Source organism: Corylus avellana, chromosome ca4 (genome assembly GCF_901000735.1).
Source record: "Corylus avellana chromosome ca4, CavTom2PMs-1.0".
Classification (NCBI taxonomy): Eukaryota; Viridiplantae; Streptophyta; class Magnoliopsida; order Fagales; family Betulaceae; genus Corylus; species Corylus avellana.
This window is the reverse complement of record NC_081544.1, coordinates 16,577,732-16,597,898: the sequence shown is the minus strand read 5'-3', so window position 1 is coordinate 16,597,898 and position 20,167 is coordinate 16,577,732. Positions and strand designations below refer to the sequence as shown.

At 37.1% G+C, this 20,167-nt stretch overlaps 1 pseudogene; it reads right to left on the bottom strand.

Moving 5' to 3' along the window:
* Window positions 1-10,974: 10,974 nt before the first annotated feature.
* On the bottom strand, window positions 10,975-15,092 carry LOC132177249 (probable ascorbate-specific transmembrane electron transporter 1; annotated as a pseudogene).
* Window positions 15,093-20,167: the final 5,075 nt, after the last annotated feature.

The following is a 20,167-nucleotide window of genomic DNA, read 5'->3' as shown; positions in this document are numbered from 1 at the left end:
AGAGATTATGCTTACTAAAAAATAAATGGGGCTTTAATTTACAAGATAAAAAGAGAAATATATACAATAGGTCCAACAATAATTAAAAAGGAAAATATACTCACCTCTTGAACTAATGTAATACCCGGCAAAACATGTCACAAAAACCAATTTTTGAGAATATTTTATTATCAACCAAAACCTAATAACCCATGGAAAATTTAGTAGTTGAATGGAGTGATTGGAGGTGATTCATGTTGGTTTCCGCCGCTTGACATGGTTGGAGGTAGCTTTGGGTGGTAGGCGAAGTGAAAGAAAGGATTGTTTGAAGTTTTATGAAGAAAATGAGGGACTTGGAGTACTTCCCCCTAAAATTGTGAGGGGTTTGATCCTCTAATAGCTTTGTTTGGCAAAGCCATAGAAAGGATTTTTACATGAACATCCACGAGGAGACATTTTCAATCACCTTTAGGGTTACACTATAGTAGTGACCTCATACTTGGTATGTAAGATCACCAACCCGGGATACGCATTCTCCCACAATGCTATACCGAGTCAAGCCATGATCATCCGGTTTTCTCTAACGTTGCAGACGACGAATGGCTAGCGAACAAGAGACTCCTGTGCTATTTTATGTACCAACATCCTGAGCGCAGGTATAGCCCAATTCTTATAAGCCCTATGAACTTGCACATATGTGGATTTCATGAGCCATGCCATTTGGAACATACATATTTTAAATAAATAAATAAAAAAAGAGTTGCTGAAGAGATTGTTTAGCCACCTCAAACCCTAACCCTTGGTGGTGGCTCAGCCATCACCCAAGCGTTTCGGGGGATGTACAAACTACTGTTAAGTGTTTCGGGCTGGCTGAATCAGCACGTTGGGGATGATTTGACCATCTCTTAGCCTTAATGATTGATCTTATCACCTCCCTTAACACCCACATTATATATATATAAAAGGACAAGTTGAATATTTCAAGTCCAAAATATTGATGTCGATGTCGATCAGTCCATCTAACCACAACAACTAATCAAGTGGACTTTTTTTTTTTTTTTTTTCTTTCTGTACTTAAGTAGTTGTTAGTGGGGGACAACTATCACATGTGATAGTTTAAAGGACAAGTGCAAATGAGATCACAATTTGAAGGGGTCTAATTTTTTTTCTCCCTATAATTATATATGGCTTAGAAATAGTGACCCAAATGAGATCACAATCTAAATTGTTATATTTATCAATTCAAGAACAATCCAAACCGAACCAAGTTGAAACTACCCAATTTGAAGGAATGAGTTGGGTTATGTGTTTAATTTGTCAGACTCAATGCAGCTAGGTTTGGTTCTTAAATTCCTTTGAATTGAGTCAACCCAACCCCAATTTCACACTAGCCTTTAGAGTCACCAAATTATGTTCATTTTCCCCCCTTGGACGCAACCTTTAACTGCAGACTACCCTGGTTTTTTTTTTTTTTTTTTTTTTTTAAATTTATTATTATTATTTTTTTCAACTTGCCGATGCACATAATGATAGAATTTAAAATGTGAAAACATAAAGTGGAATAATAAACAATATAAGATAATAAACAACATAAGATAAAGAGACACAAAATTAAGGTAGTTCGGCAAGATGCCTACGTCTATACACTAAAGCCCTATAGTTTACATCTTGCTTTTATTGAGTAATTTTATAGTACATAAGAGACTTTAATAAATAGAAGCTAAATGGAGAGTCTCTCTCATACATAAGCAATGTGGGACAAGTCCACATATTCTCTAATATTCCCCCTTAAACTCGAGGTGAAGACTTGTGAAATCTTGAGTTTGTTCCTTGATCAGTGGTGGAGGAGACTGTAGGTGATGGCGTCGGAATTTGAAACATCAGCGGTTCTTGAACATGAACTTCGGCTACTATGGCCAAGATTTGAACATCAGCAACTTTTGGCCAGAATGGGCCAACTATGGACCTAAAATGGGAGCAACTATGGGCTAAAATGGGCTTGAGTTTGAACAATACCACAAATGCTGGGCCTAGGCTTCCAAACACTACCACAAAGCCAGAATACCAAATAATGGGCCAAACAAAGGGCCAAAAAAAATAGGTCTAGGTCAACAAAAGACCAAATGAATGAGGCCAACAAAGAGCCAAAAAGATACGGGCAACTATGGCCTCTTTTGATTTTTTTGATTTTTGATTTATTTATTTATTTATTCGCCACATGGGCCAAACATGCCTCTTTGGGCTTTTTTCTTTCTTTCTTTCTTTCAACCAATATATATCCCTTTTTTCCGAATAATATCCTATTCTCAGATTACATAAATTAGGATAAGGATTACCTTATTCCCATAACTAAACAGAATTAAATATGAGACTTAAACCAGAATAGCATATTTCTGAACTAGAATAGGAATATATGCAGGGTTACGAGATAAACCTATTACCAAACACACTTCTTCTTCTTCTTCTTCTTCTTCAATTTCTTCTATTACGACAATATATCTTTTGAAATTTACACAATATATCTTAGAAGAAGAGATTCTCTTATTTCACAATATATCTTTTGCTTACAAAGAGTCTATTGTATAGACTTGAGAAGATGGAGCACATCCCTTGAATCAAGGCCCAAATCATGCATAGTCAACCTTATTAATTTCTGAGATTTACTACACATTACATCTAGATTTTCTAGATTTGTTTCTTTAACATTCCCCCTCAAGCTAAAACGGCTTGAAGTATTCAATGTGTTTTATCTTGAAGTTCACAATATAAATAGGGACTCTTATAAATAAAAACATAAACAAGAAAATGCATTAAAAGCTTCAATCCTATTGAAAAATTGCCGAAAACAGCAATGGACGATTGAATCTTTCCGTAAACCATTGTGGGCAGTTGGATGTCACCGCAACACACCAAGGGGCGGTTGGATCTCGCCACAAAACAACAAGGAGCAGTCGAATCTCTTTGCAAATTACGAAGGGACTGTCAGATCTCACCTCAAATACCAAGGGGCGGTTGAATCTCGCCACAAAACCACTAATGGACGGTTAGAATTCACCGCAAATTGCATTTTACTGCAAATTCACAGTCAATTTTGAAAGTAGCCAAATATATGGCGCATAAATTATTTTTTTATTTTTTTATTTTTTTATGTGTAGTGGGTTGAAGCTTGGGTGTTAGACTAAAGTTGCAGCTGCGAAAAGAGGAAGAGGATGATGTTGGCTTAAGGCTTCAATAAGGCATTGCCCGTATGCAACAATCAAAGAAAAACCAAGATACCATGATAGAATTTAAAATGCGGAAATAAAAAGTGGAATAGAAAACCAACATAAGATAAAGAGGCACAAGATTAAGGTGGTTCGGCAATATGCCTACGTCCACATACACACTAAAGCCCTATAGGCTACATCTTGCTTTTATTGAGTAACTAGCTTATAACCCGCGCTATGCTCAGGATTCTTCATTATAATTTAATTTTAAAATTTAAACACATCATTTTCCATTATAAGTTAAAAAGACGTATAAAAATATATCTCACATCTTTAAATAAAATAAAAAATTAAATCTTTGTTCCTATATATATATAGGAGACGTTAATATATTGAAGCCAAATGGAGAGTCTCTCTCATACATAAGCAATGTGGGACAAGCCCACATATTCTCTAACACATAATACTATTGTGTGTATCAAATTGATCATATTTATGTGTGTAACTCGAAATTGTCGTATTAAATTTTTTTTTCTCTCTAGACGCAAACCCTAGAGGAGAAGGAAGCTTTTCTCACGTTATTTTCTGACTTTTGCAGTTGTATTGTTCTAGTGATTAGCAAGGTAGAGGAACAATGGCGGAGGAAGTAACAAGGATGTTGGGGAATTTTTCCCTATTGGAAGAGGAGCAGTTGGAGTTGGAAATATCGAAACAAAAGATGGAAGGGAATGTGCAGAGAGGCAAACTGTGCCTTATCGAAAAACTTATTGCAAATCGTTTGGTAAGCAAGGAGACCATTAGAGCAACCCTAATACATGGATGGCGACCAACATGAACTCTCTCATTCAAAGTACTGGGAGAGAACCTCTTTTTGATGGAATTTGAACATGAGTGGGACGAGATTAGAGTTATGGAGAGGAGGCCTTGGGTCTTTGAAGGAACTCTATTTTCTGTGGAGGAGTTTGATGGTTTAACACCACCAACACAGATTGTTTTCGAGAAAACAGCCTTTGGATACGTATACTCAATTTGATGTTGGCCTGTATGAACAAGGACGTAGGTATTTTGATTGGATCAATGATGGGATCGATTGAGGAGGTGGATACTGACATGGATGGCTTGGGGTTGGGAGAGTTCTTGCGCATAAGGATTATGTTGGACCTTACAAAACCTTTATCCAGAGGAAGGTTTTTAAAACTCCAAGGGAGATCTGTATGAGTGGATTTCCAGTACGAGCGTCTCCCTCGATACTGTTTCAATTGTAGAATTATTAGCCATGGGAAAGACGGCTGCTTGAAACGAGGAGCAACACCAAACTAGGGTGCGAGGGCCATGGTTGAGGGTTTCTTCACCAATCAGACACTTCAATGTGGACAGAAACCGGCATGGTGGGAAATATGACCATGTAAGTAGAGCATACGGGGGGGCGTCAAGTGGGGGAGGAGGTTTAGGTAAATCAAGAGGACCACCCTATGAGATAGAGAAGTTTAGTGGGGCATGCCGGAGGGAAGCTAGGGGGGCCGGTTAGAAGCAGGAACGTAACAGACATGGACAGTGATGATGGCAAATTCGGATGTTTGGTCGGAAATCATGGAAAATTTCATGTGAAAGTAAATGCCTTTTTGAAAGAGGTTTAGAGGGAGTCAACGGCTGAAAATATTGGGGAGGAAATAATGGGAATTAATGAGGATTATACATCTTCGGCCAAGGCATTTAGGGAGGAAAATATTGGCATGCCCGTTGGGGGTTCTTTTCCTTTTATGGAGGATTCTTCACAAGGAATTCATACTAGCTTATCACCAACAGTTGTAAATGCGGACGTTGAAGAGTTGGGGGACTCCTAAGCATGTGTCACTGAAAATGGGATAGTGGGCTCGGGAGGGGCAAGTTTTATTCCACCTGCACGCAATGGGCCAAAAACACCCGGTAGGAAGTAGTGGCCCTTTTGTGACCACGTGGAAACGGCTTGCACGAAGTATACACCAAACTTTGAAATTTTGGGAAGCTTATCCAGAGGTTGGGTCAATGAAGCAAAGGGGCAGCCATGACGAGGAAGGACTAGGGTTAAGGAAAAACGTGGTTTACAGGTGAAGATGAGTTGGAGCTAGAGGTTAGGAATGGATCGGGAATGGTGGGGACTGCTAGGCAAACCCGTTGACCGCAATGATTATTATAAGTTGGAACTATCGGGGGCTTGGGAACCCCTGAACAGTTTGGGACCTAAGCCATATGGTGAAGGTCAAGAAGCCCAACATGGTTTTTTTGATGGAAACCAGAATGTACCAAAGTAGATTGAAGAAACTAAAACAAAAATTTGGTTTTCAAAACTTGTTAGTAGTGGATTGTGTAGGGAAAAGTGGAGGTCTTGCATTGTTATGGAATGATGGAGTGGGCCTAGAAATTCAAAATTATAGCCGACGAAACATCAACGCTATAATTAAATTGAGGGGACAAGAGGGATCTTGGAAATTTACAGGGTTTTATGGTCATCTGGATGCTAGCAAGTGACATGAAGTTTGGAGTCTGAGAGATATTGCTAATCTAGAACTGAGACCATGGCTGTGCTTGGGTAATTTTAACAAAATCCTGGATGATACAGAAAAATGTGGAGGAGGTCAACAAGCCCTGAGTTTGATGCAGAATTTCAAGAATACCTTGGTTGCATGTGAGCTCTTCAAACTAGGAGCCAATGGACCAAAATATACTTGGAATAATGGAAGGGAGGAGTATGATTTCATAGAGGAGAAGTTGGATAGAGCAATGGCCACGACTGATTGGTGCACTTTATTCCTATCAGCACATGTGAAGATTGAAGTGGCCCATAGTTCTGACCACAACCCAGTCTGTATAAGGCTGAATAACACTTTATGAGGGAAGAGGGCCAAGAGGAATTTTTATTATGAGGCAAAATGGGGTTTGGAGAAGGAATGCAAGGAGATCATCACTCACATGTGAAGGGAAAATTTTCACCATGGGGACAAATGGAAAAACTTGACTAGAAAGCTTGACAATTGTAAAACAAGTTTAACTAGGTGGACTAAGGGTACGAGAGAAATAAAGAGAAGGAAATAGTAGAAAAAAGTAAACTTTTGGAGGACTTCCAAGGAGTGGAGGGGCTCACGGACAAGAAACAGGTCCAGCAACTCCAACTTGAGGTGCACACCCTTCTTGAGCAGGAGGACCTTCACTAGCGGCAACGATCCAAAGAATTGTGGCTAAAAGGTGGAGATTGGAACACGAAGTTTTTCCATGCATGTGTCAATCAAAAAAGGTGAAATTGTCTTATATATGAGATCATTGATTTGGACGGTAGAGTATGGAAAAACCCAGAAGATATGTAACAAGCTTTTGTTAATTATTACAAAAATTTGTTTACATTTGACACACCAAGAGATATGACCACGTGTTTGCATGATTTGGAGGGGAAAGTGTCTTTGGAAATGAATCAGGGTCAGCTAGCTGAGTTCTCTAAGGATGAGGTTTTAGCAGCTTTGCAGCAAATGTAAACTTTGAAGGCACCAGGACCGAATAGGATGACTACCGGATTTTACAAGGAAAATTGGGAAACAGTGGGGAGTGAGGTTTGCTAAGCTGTCCTAAATTCTCTCAATTTTGGTTTTATTAATGAAGAATTTACTTACATTGCTCTCATTCCAAAATCAAAGAACCCTGTTTCTGTAATTGATTTTCGCCCTATTAGCTTGTGTAATGTGCTTTACAAACTCATATCAAAAGTTTTGGCAAATAGACTTAAGAAAGTTTTGCCCCATGTAATTTCTCTCAATCAAAGTGCTTTCATCCCGGGACGATTAATTACGGACAATATCCGGGCTGCCTATTAAACTCTTCACATTATGCACACACGCATGTATGGGAAAAAGGGTTACATGGTTGTCAAACTTGATATGAGTAAAGCATACAATAGGGTGGAATGGGGTTTTTTGGAGGCTGTTATGAGACAAATGGGGTTTACTGAGCAGTTGATTAATCTGGTGATGATGGGTGTTAGTATTGTAAACTATGTGGTCTTTGTCAATGGTAACCCGGTGGGTAGGATTTATCCATCTAGGGGAATCCGTCAAGGAGATCCTATTTCTCCTTATTTATTTTTGCTAGGTGTAGAGGCTCTAAGCTCCCTACTGTCAAGGGCGGAACGGGATGGGGTGCTCACAGGAGTACCAACTTCTAAGAGGGGGCCCAGAATCAACCATTTATTTTTTGCAAATGATAGCTTTCTGTTTTGCAAGGCGGACATGTGTCATTGGACAAGTTTAACTACTCTGTTACGTTCCTATGAGCTTGCTTCGGGTCAACAGCTGAACCGGGAGAAAACTGCTATTTTCTTTAGCCGAAACACCCCTGCTGATGTTCAGAGACAGATTCTGGAGATTTCAGGCATCCCATCTTCGCAAAGGTACGATACTTACTTAGGCTTACCGGCACTTGTGGAAAAATTGAGGAAAAAAGCCTTTAAAGGTATTAAGGATCGTATATGGAAAAAACTTCAAGATTGGAAACTAAGATTCATATCTCAGGCGGGTAAGGAAATTTTATTGAAGGCGGTCATTCAAGTTATATCTACGTATAGCATAAGTGTCTTCCTTTTGCCAAAAGTTCTTTGTGCAGAAATTAACTCACTTTTGGAGAATTTTTGGTAAGGTCACCAAGCAAAGGGGGCTGGAATCCATTGGATGAGTTGGCAGAAAATGGGTTTGACAAAAACACGTGGAGGAATGGGCTTTAGGGACCTTGTTGTGCAAATATCCACCTAAATTAATAGGCGAATAAATGTACATTTAACTCGCAAATGCACAAGATCAAAAAAATCATATAGGGTGCTAGTACAAGATCATTCTCACGAGGATTGTTGATTCTGCTTAGAATTGATTTTCTAAATTAAATATCAAGATTTTTCACAAAATTGATATAATGAAAAAGAAATAAAGATAAATGAAAGTGTTAGGGTTTTGACATCCACCACTAATTAGACTAATTAAGACAACAATATGCCAATGCGCTAATCATACTGGTATATTTAATGTTTACCAACCTAAGGGCATGAGTGTATACTCCTTAAGCTATGGATCTACCTAAGCAATGAATTAGGTATGGATGTCTACTCTAATTCTTTTCTTTCTCAAAGAATTTAGCATGGGTGTCTACTAAGTTGTTCTTTGAGAAAGCATAAATCTATGAAAATCGACAAACACATGAAGCCTAGGGCATGGGTGTCTACTCCCAGTTTTCCATGTTGATTAATCCAAGAACCCCAATGACAAGATTTCTTGTCACTCTATTAAGCCCAGGACTTAGTCATCCAAATTAACTTAAATAACTAATCCATACCACATGCATATGTTGATCATGCACATTCATATGAAGAATTCAATTAACCAAAAAATAATCAATTTAAATATACCAAAATATGATAGTAGCAAAGGCGCCAATATTGAAATCCTAAAAAGACATAATTAGGGCTTCAATCTAGCCCCTAACTAAAGAGTTAGTTACACATAATTAAATAAAGGGAAAAGAAAGAACCGAAAATGACTCCTATAAAGTAGCCTACAATTCCTCTCTCCAAAGTTGTCTCTTGGAATTGTCCCCCCCATTCTATGAGGCTTAAAGGTCTATTTATAGGCTTAGGAAAATCCTAGAAGCCCCTAGAAACCCTAGTAAAATTGGAGGTCTAAATCCTAATTCAACTAGGACTTTGAAAACCCTAGATGATGTGAAAAAGGCCCTTTCCGAAACTGGGCGCTCGGGTGTGCTCGATCACAAGGTTGGGTGCTCGATCATAGTTGTGCGATCAATCTTTTGTGTTGGGCGCTCGAGCGCATAAGCACTCGATCCAGCTTCTTGTATGCTCGATCGCATACTCCAGCTTTTCCAAATTTTGTCTTTCATGCTGAACTTTCTTGAAATGCTTCCTTTTCTTCCATGACCTACAAAACAGAGAAAACACAAAAAAGAAATAACAAAGCACAAAATAACAAGACTAAGAAATTAAAAATTGTAAATTACAGGGCTAAAATATGAATATTTTAACCCTTATCAGACCTCCATTGTTTTAACCAAGCTCTCCTTGCCAAATAATGTTGGAGACTATGGAGCGTGGACGATAGCTTGATAGCTAAAATTATGAAGGCAAAGTACCATATGAGGAGCATAATATTGGAAGCACAAGTGCGTAATAAACCCTATTTTGCTTGGAATAGTATTATTAGTACACGAGACTTGGTCAAAGAGGGTCTAGTGTGGCGAATTGGGAATGGAGAAAGTATACACATATGGGGAGACAAGTGGCTTTCAACACCATCCACCTACTGTGTTCAATCCCCACAAAAAATTATGGTAGAGGGTGCTATGGTGAGTGACCTCATTGATCATGATACACATTGGTGGAAGAAGCATCTTATTGAGGTGATTTTTAATCCGAAGGACGCTAATGCCATTCAAGCCATTCCAATAAGTGTTACAAATCAGCCTAATAAGCAAGTGTGGAAAGGTAATGCAAGGGGCATGTTTTCAATAAGTAGTGCCTATTATATGGCAAAAGATCGTGAAGCCTTCCATCAAGCAGAGTGCTCTATGAAGGTGGGAGACAGTGAAATTTGGAAGGAACATTGGAAGATGAATATTCCAAACACTTGGAAGAATTTTATGTAGCGGGCTTGCCATAACCTCCTACCTACACAGGAGAATTTGGTTTGGCACAAAATCATTCAAGATTCTGCATGTCCCATATGCGATTTGGAGAAGGAAACTGCCTATCATTTTCTTTGGGGATGTACTGCTGCAAAGGATGTGTGGGGGGTCAGTACTAAAATTTTTCAGAAAAGCACATACGATGCTCCAAACTTTCTACAGGTAGCAGAACATTTTTTCAAGAAATGTGAAGGGACTGATCTTGAGCTTTTTGCCGTTACTGCCCAAAGGCTTTGGTTCAGACGTAATACGTGGCTACACGAAGGAGCTTTTAGTCATCCAAATGTATTGGTACAAGGAGCTAAGAGAGCAGTGGAGGATTTGCAACTGTTGAACCAGGGACGTGAAGGGGCTCGTTCAGTGCCTGTGGCGAAATGGCAGAAATTGGCGGAGGGGTGGGTAAAAATGAATTGTGATGTTGCCTGCGACAAACAAAAAGGATGCGTGGGAATGGGTGTTTTAATACGAGACCACACTGGAAAGGTAAAGGCAACTCGAAGCACTACGAGATTGGGATGCTTCGAAGCTACTGTGGCGGAGACTCTGGCGTTGCTTCACAGACTGTTGTTTTGCAAGGATATAGGTATCCAGAACGTCATGGTGGAAGGAGATGCCCAGCTAGTTATAACAGCTTTACAAGAGGGGACCCCGACAGGAGCTAGATTTGGCCACATTGTGGATGACATGAAGATGGTCTTACAGGATGTTTCTAGTTGGCAAGCAAGTCATGTTCGTAGGGATGCTAATGGAGCAGCCTACTCCCTTGCTAAATTGGCTACTAGGAACGTTATAGATAGAACCTGGATGAATACTATTCCAGAGTGTATTTGTGACATTGTGTTACAAGAACTTTATGTTTCTGTGTAACTAATTTTATCAATGAGAATTCAGATCTTTTTGCTAAAAATTAAAAATAAAAAATAAAAAATAAAACTCAAAATTGTCATATGCTTAATGTAGACACCTTACAAAGGAGCCAAGTAGTTTTATTAAAAGAATCCAAAATATTTTTATTTACTTAGCAAATAAATCAACAACGGATGGGACGTAACAGATAACTCATTTCTTTTTCCAAGTGTTGTTAATAACGTCGAGGGAGAATGACAGTGAGGGTAACACTAATTGAATATAGAAAGATCAAGAGGCCAGTAAAATTCACTATATATCCTTCACTGTTGAGCGGTCCATAGATGAAGATAGCCAACCATGTCTTAGCAGTTACTACTGCCAAGAGGAAGATGACCATGCCAACAAATGTGTGCCATGGAAGAAGTGTTGCTCTTGCTGACATTTCTGCCCCCGGGAAGCAATAGGCAAAGAAACCCAACATGAACTGAAGAACAGGTTTTGTTAAAACCCAAACATAAATAACTCAAATACAAAACAAGTTTTGAAATTCTACTTTGACAATAAAGTAACAAGCTTTTTGTTTCAGGTTGTGGATATTGATTGTCTATCATTCACAAATTTTAAGTATCAAATTGTTGCCTATAGAGTTATAATTATTAGATTTTTTTTATTATTATTATTTTCTTATTATGCAAATCATTCGTATTATATCTTTGTGATGTTTCAAACTCAAATTTCACACATTACTAATACTAACCTAACAACCAAAACAAAAGAAAGAATTTGTGACACTCTCAGCTTAAGGAGATGGCTTAGTTATACAGGTCAACAGTATTGGGCCTTGTTAGCTTGATAAAAAGGGTAAATATATTATAAGTCCCTGGGTCAATGCACCAAAATTAAATTCTCCCTAAGTTATTTTTTATTGTTTTGAATTTTTACTCCTTGGGTCAATCAAAATACCAATAAAATCCCTACCGTCAAAATTTGGTAACCGCCCTTAGTCCCAATCAAAACGCACCGTTTCGCCGCGTCAGCATAATAATTTTTTTTTAATTTAATTTAACAATTAAATAAAAAACTAAAATGTGAGAGGCGAATTTATTGGGTAATGAATTTCCTAAATTAATGTTCTCATCTATGATATAATTTCAACCCTAATGATATGCATAGTTTAATGGATTAATTCATGACAATATGACTAAAAATCTTATGATTTCAACTTATCCTAATTTTGATTAAATAATTGATTTACATACACTTAACCCTAATTAACTAAGCCAAAGATTGATAATTATCATGCCTTGAAATCACAAAACTTTTCATGTTGTAGACCACCTAGTTTTTGAAAAACAAGTTGCTTTACATTGAAGAAGCTAGGCAATAGGAGATGACCTACTTTTAGAGAGGCGACCAAGATTTGTTGGGTTTCAAAACCTCAATTTCACAAGTTCAACACTCTACCCCCATGAAGTTTTGCTTAAGAATTGAAAATTTTATTTCAACCATGAAAATGTGACTATGCTGCTTTACTAGTTAACTAAGTCCATATATTGTTAGATCTTTTCATACCTATGAAAACACATACTATGCAATTTCATAAAAACATTTTTAATAAGCTAGACCCATGTACATATGTTTCATTTTCTTAAACTACTTTTATTTTATCTTAGATGACCATGGGTTTTGTAAATAGCCAAGTGTATGAAAATGTGAACATTAGATGGTAGTTTGATAACTTCAAATTTATTTAGGATAAAGTCCACTTAACCCCTTCAAATTACTACCCCAATGATAATCTACCTCCCAAACTATCAATTGCGACAATTTACCCTCTAAACTATCAAAACGATGACAATGTATCCCCAATTTTAATAACATAACGAAATTACCCTTATTGAAATAAAAACAAAAATATTAAAATTTAATTTTTTTTTTCAAAATTTTAAGGGTATTTTTGTCTTATTGAAAATTTTATAGGGGTAATTTTGTCTTTTTGCTAGCATTGTGGGATACATTGTCATTGTTTTGGTAGTTTGGAGGGTAAATTGTCATTGAGGTGGTAGCTTGAGGAGGTTAAGTGAACTTTATCCAATTATTTATCTGTGTCTTTACAAGATATATTTCTCTTTTTGTAGAAAATATTTGTCCTTGGAAATAAGAACTTAATTCGTTTTAAAAAAAAAAAACCTAATGGCCCTTTAATGATATTGTTTCATGGTAATGATCTAGCTTGAATCTCATATCTAAAGCCCATAATTGTTGGGGGTTGTTTGATCCAAATTTTACAAAGTGATAGGTGTGTTTTATGCCCATCGGGCCAATAGGCTAAGTGTAACTAGTTTGGGCCCATTAAGAGAGTTTATGGTCTTAGATGGTTAACCTAGTTAGGAGAAAATCAAAATAAACCATTTCTGGCCCAAGTCTAGATAAAAATATTTTTGAGATTTTAGAAAGAAAAGATAACGCATTTCATTTTCATTAGTGAAATTCCAATATTAACTCTACTTTAATTATTTTATTAAGATTTTATGGAAATCATAATAAAATAAGTTAGAATAGAATAGAATAAATTATAAGTAAAATGAAACAATATTATTTTCGAACCAAACATTACCTGCAAAGCGTACATGGAAAAGGTAATAATGCCGAGCCAGGAATGCAAGGATTGCATATTCGTCGTTCCTAATCCTGTCTCGTGGTGAAATTTAAAAATGATAGAAATTCCCAAAATTCCAGCCATAAGAGCTATGACATGCAATATGAGGTGAACCCCTCTTCGCGTCCTCCTTTCAGCACGGACCGTCTTGTATGCCATGATAGCTGCTTCATATGATATTATGCATCTTTCATTAGCCCATAAAATAATATGTCAAAATACCATATATATCCAAAATGGTATTTCAGTGCAATATATATTGCTCTACTATGTAACCATTTTCATCTTCTACATCAAAACAAACCTATTAGTTATAGCAGCTGTTCATACACGATGCCAATAATCAATCCAATCTAAAGAATAATAATAAGGAAACACTTCATAAAGGATTCCTGAACTACACTCAATTTAAAAAGATTTCTTCAAATTTTAAAACTTATCAATTTCATCCACCAAAGTTTCAATTTGATACAATCTACTCTATCCGTCAGTTTTTGAAAGTTAAAAGTGATGAAATGACCTTTATACCCTTGAAATTTTTATAAAATTTTAAATTGAAAAAAGAAGAAGCAAAAATTGAAGGGTAATTTGGTCTTTTTAGTGGTTTTCGTTATGGTTTAACAGCAAAAATTGACCAGGGGGTCAATTGCATCAAATTAGAAGTTCAAGAGGCGAAATTGAATTTTTTTTAAATTTAGGAGATCTTCTTAAAACACATAGTAGTTTAAGAGTTCTAAATAAAGTTATCGTTAGTAATAAAAAGTCATTTAACTCAATAATTAAAAAACATTGCCATACCCTATCAGGGGAGTGGCCGTGATTTGGACGATCTTATGTTAAGGGAAAGCTACGAATTACCCCCACTATTAGGTGTGGTTGCTAGCCACGCCTCTAAGATGGTGGTCACGAGCTATCCCTTTTGTTAGGAGCTAGACATGAGCTACCACTGTATGGAGCAGTGGCTAGCGGCTAACGATTTTTTTTTATTATTATTTAAAAAAAAAAAAGAAATTATTTGATGAGTAGAATACTTTTATAATTATTTCTATAATCTATTTTATGGGAAGATTGACAAGGGCCTCGAATTTAGGATGAGCCCACACTCATGTCTTGAATCTATTAAATTGAAAAAATGGGATCTTAAAATTAAAATGACCAAAACTAGAAAGAATTCTAACCCGATTTCCATTTTTCACATTCAAGACTTATACTTGAATTGGAAGCTCTATCATCAATCAATGAAAGAGAGTAGAAACGTGGATGACAAATATGGAGGAGTTTAAGGAAGAGGGATGGCTGTCCCAATTATGCAGGCTAAATAGTTAGATTGGAGCACAAATAAAGCACAAGAAAAAGCTTTTGAAAATAAATCTATGAGTACATAATAAAGCTTGCTTTCCTTACCTTCTCCTCCAATTAAAATAAGCCCAATCACCATTAGAAAAGGGTGCAACTGCATATAAAGAAAAAAAAAAAAAATCAGACAAGAAACAGGAATTAATGGTCCAACAACATAAACATGCGCACGCATACATTGAAAATTTCTGTTTGTTGTCGGATTTGAAAGCAAAGCCATCCCGAAAATGCAGGAAGAGAACAAACACAAGAGTTGTAACTGAAATGGCTAGCAGTTGTGCGAATATCGCAAAGGGGGTTGCAGAGAGTTGGTAGCTACGACTTGCAGGCGCCATTGAAGTAAATATGGTGTCTTTAGAATGAATGAATAAATAGGCCTCATTATTTTAATTAAAAAGAATTTTCTGTGTGCACAAAGGCCGTTTGTTTGCTTGAGAGCGAGATATCGCCAAATTATATGGTGTTTGAAAAGCCGTCTTGCCGGCAATTCCAAAGGTGGCAACTCCTATGACATATGGAAAGGGGCCAAGAGAAAATTTGAACCTTCGTTACTCAATTGGGACTCCCTATATGTTACTAGAAATTAATTGTATGATTATGTAAACAACTTTTTTTTTTCTTTTTCCTTTTTTTTCCAATAAAGACTAGGTAAACCATTCTTTTATGTTATAGCATGGAATACCCAATTCCATTAATGACCGGGAACATAAAAGGTTTAAGACTACAAGGTTTATGATCTAAGATCTTGTGTGATAATCTTATTACTCACACCATAAACCATATTCAATGTAATCTTAGAACCACTTACATGCATAATAATAATAATAGTAATAAGCATGTAAAAAAGGCTATGCCATATACTCAATTTAATAAATCAATAAATAATAACTTTATTCATTACAAACTCGAATATCATAAAAATAAAACATTGGAATTTAGGGCATAATTCCCAACAAGAGTTCCATAACATCGCAATAGAAATATAATAGTACAAGAGAATAGGCACAACACATACATAAAGCTGACATGATCATGTATGTATTTAAAGTTTATAGATTGTATCTTTTATATAACAAATAATAACTATACTAGAGTATTACATGTGACACAATGCCATATATGCAAGTATGGATATATACACAACAAAAGATATACATCCCCAAAAGAAACTATAATGAAGAATATTCAAAATAGAGACATATATACTTATAGCCCTTTGAAAAGCTAAGACTTTATATGAACAACAAGCTCCCTCCTTGCCTTTGCTCTAGCTCCCCGCTATCTAATCTTCTTCGACTGCCTTTCCTTACCGACCCACCAGTAGACATCTTAATGGTAGAAGCTTGTGTATGATCTGGTGTAGTGACCCAAATAATTACTAGGCTTAAACAGCTTAGTCAAATGGTTAATTGGACTTTTGGGTCACTAGGGTTTGCTGGAGGGGTATTCTGGAAATTTTAGGCTTTTTGACCGAGCGTTCGGCAGAGGGGACAACCCTAACGTTCGCCTACAATAGTACACGAACGTTCGTGTGGGGACCAGCCTAAGTGTTCATTAACTTTTTGTTGACCACTGGTTGATGTTTGAGCGTGCGCCTACAACCCTAAAACCATTGGCTAAACAGTACGCAAACGTTCAGCACAATAGTACCGAACACTAGTTGCACTGTAGGACTGATCTTGCAGAGCTCACAGCTTTTCTCCCTTATATAAACTCCCTCTCACGCCCTTCACCAACCCATTCTGCCCTTTGAGCCCTAGAGAAACTCTACTTGAGTGTTGTTGTTATATTTTGAGGGATTATTTGGGTGTTCTTGAAGAAGAAGGGGGAACTTCTTAAGGATTCTCACTGTGTAGAGGTAACCATCTCTCTCTAGCTGTTTTTCTTAGGTTGTTCTACTAGTTTTATGTTTTACAGTAGCTTAGTGGTTAGAAACTAGAGGTTTATGTTTTAACCTGGTTTTGAGGGTTCTTTTCCATTAGATGTATTTCTTGCTACATGATGATGTGTTTTGGGTTAGGATGTGTTAAAAATCCTTTTTGTAACCTTAAAATCAGTTTAGCACTGCTTAGGAGATCGCTGGACCAAATGGAGTTATGCTTGAAACTTTCTGGCCGAACGTTCGACCTCGAGCCCAAACGCTCGCCCATAAGTGTTTTAAGCAACGTACGCCCATTTTGCCCAATTGTTCGGACAGTAGCATCCATTTTCAATGTTCTAGAATTTAGGTTCATTTTAGCTAGGACTTAGAACTAATACTAGGCTTCACAAATTTGGAGAGTTTGGAACCATCAGAGGGACTTTTGGAAGAGCTATACGACTGGGGTGAGTATAAACTCACATGCTACTAGCTGGACCAAATGGAGTTATGCTTGAAACTTTCTGGCCAAACATTCGGCCTCGAGCCCGAACGCTGGCCCATAAGTGTTTTAAGCAACATATGCCCATTTTGCCCAATTGTTTGAACAATAGCCTTCGTTTTCAAAGTTCTAGAATTTATGCTCGTTTTAGCTCGAACATAGAACTAATATTAGGATTCACAAATTTGGAGAGTTTAGAACCATCGGGGGGACTTTTGGAAGAGTTGTATGACTCGGGTGAGTACAAACTCACATAATACTAGATATTATTTTTTCCGCATTGCACGACTATTTTGTGTACCAAACATGCATTTTATGACTCTCATGAAACACATTTTTGCTATGCTATGAACTCTACATTTTGTGAAAATGTGTTACTTAAAAAGATAACAAACATGATAAGATTGTAAGAGCATGTAACACCCCCAAAAATGACATTGGCCAACCTGGCAAGGTTACTGGCAATTACCCCACTTTAAATCAACTGGTGGCTAAATGAGGAATTGCTCCTCTAAGCATTATCAAAGTTAATGCATAGGAAAGTAAAATAAATCTGAGAAACTATTAAATCATCAAATGTACAAGTATTAACCTCAATCTCAAAGGCATGGAGCATCTAACAATAATGATGAACAAACCTGATAACAAGTTTGTAGTGGCAGCTGTACCACTCTTGGATTCTAGAAACATGTTCCCTGTAAGAGTAATAACAGCGTAAATCTAACGACCTAGTAAACCTCACAATTGGGTGTGACATAAGCTCATTATTAAGCAGAATTAAAAGTGCAATTTTGATAAACATTTAAAAAAAAAAAAAAAATGTGTTGTCTCTGTTAATACACCATAAAAGTTATTGTTTGGTTAATAAAATAGTGGTATACTCATAGCGGTAATCGCCTAAGTATTTTAATGCAGCAAACTAATGATTTATAGGTCATAACTATCATGTATGGTCTACTCGAGATATTACCCCTTCTCAATAGGGTTGGCGCTGTCCCAAAGGACCTGTAATACAATGTTGGTGCCCCGACCATTGTACGCTACCGTACATAACACTAGTGGCACGACCGAGTCCGACCTCGGGTGGCCTACACCACTAATAATGTTCGTCCTGTAGTGACCGCCCTTTAAGGCTACGCATGTCACGAAACATCCATTGGATCCAAGGCCCATATAACAACACACACATTTGACCATAAAATCAAGTCTATATAGTAAGCTCATGGCCATTATATCGCACGGACCGGTGTACCATGTCATATAATGCATCTTACCAACAGCTTATTAAGGCAGTTACCGAGTTATTATAAAAATTAGACATGCTCATATCATACGTATGGTCAGTCAACTGACATATCCCACGTTTTTAAGAAAAGTGCTCGTAAGTGGTTACTTACCTCATGTGCTCGCTTAACCCTTCCAACATTACGAATCCCTGCTATAACGAAACACGACTCGCCACTATCAGCTATACTAAAGAATTCTACGAGGGTCCATCTAACGAAAAAGAATGCTAAGACTCTTAAGGGGGCTAGGGAGCACAAGAGCCGGCCTCTGGTCGAATGCTCGTTCCTAGGACGAGCGTTCGTCTAGGGGCTATGGTTGTAATCAAAATGCTCAAGGTGCTTCTAGGCTCCTATCTAAAGCTATAAGTTGGTTCCTACTCCCTAACAAGTAAAACACAAGCAAGGGACTAGCAATATGTAAGTTTGAGGGTGTGATAAGTGCTAAAATATACATATTTTAGCCCCTTAATTTACATATGTTAGGCTCTTAGTTTTGTTACTATTTGATGTTTTGTTTCCTTTTTGTGTTTTATGTCTTTTTATGGGTTTTTGAAGAAAATGAAGCAATTCTGAAAATTTTAGACTTAAAGGCCATTTTTGGGAAAATCTAGAGCTTTGGGATCGAGCACAAGCCACCAGGATCGAGCGCATCTGTACTCAATCGCACAAGACCTAGGCTTGAGCTCAGTAGCGCTCAAGCATCAGACAAAGGACCGCGCGCACAAGCAGCTGCGCCCGCATGCATAAGAATCAAGCTCAAGCCCACATGAGCTCGAGCGCAACATCAGTGGGATCGATCGCAGAAGTGCGATCAAGCGCAACCCCTTAGGATCGACCGCACTCATGCGCTGGAGAAAAATCATATGCAACCAAGACTCCTTTTTCACCCCAAATTAGGCTTTCCTAATCCTAATTGGACTAGGAAGTTAGACCTCCGATTTTATTAGGTTTACTAGGGCTTCTATGTTTTCTTAAGCCTATAAATAAACCTCTAAGCCTCTACGAAAAAGTGTAGAGAAAAAGGCACAAGCTCTGGAAAGGAACTGAAGGCTAGATCAAGAGGAATTGGGGTTTTTCTTCTCTTCCACTTTTATTTTGTTATGTAGTTTATATTTTAATTAGGGCTAGATTGAAGCCCTAATCATGTCTTTTTAGGATTTCAATTACGCCTTTGTTTAAAACATTTTTTGGTATTTTAATTGATTAATTTATGGTTTATTGAATTCCTCATATGCATGTGTTTGGATCTGTTAATTAAGTCAATTTAGATGACCGAGTCTTGGGCTTAATAAAGTAACAAAAGAACCTCATCACGGGTTCTTGGCTTAATCAACATGAGGAACTACGAGTAGATACCATGCCCTAAACTTCATGTGTTTGTCTATTTCCATAAATTTATGCTTACCTAAAGAACAACTTAGTAGATACCATACTAAATCATTTGGGGAAAAAAAGAATTGAAGTAAATATCATGCCTAGTTCGTTGCTTAGGGAAATCAATAGCTTAAGAAGTAGATATCATGCCCTTAAGCTGACAAGCATTAAATATACCATATGATTCACTACAAAAAATAGGATGGTTACTGACGTGGCAAACAGTAATCAAATTTTGCCATGTTAGTAATTATTGACATACCAAAAGTAGCACGTCAACATTTTTTTTTTTTATGTGTTGAATATGACACGTCAATATTTATTGACGTATATATATATATATATCAGGTGTGTATTTATATATCAGGTGTGTATATATATATATATATA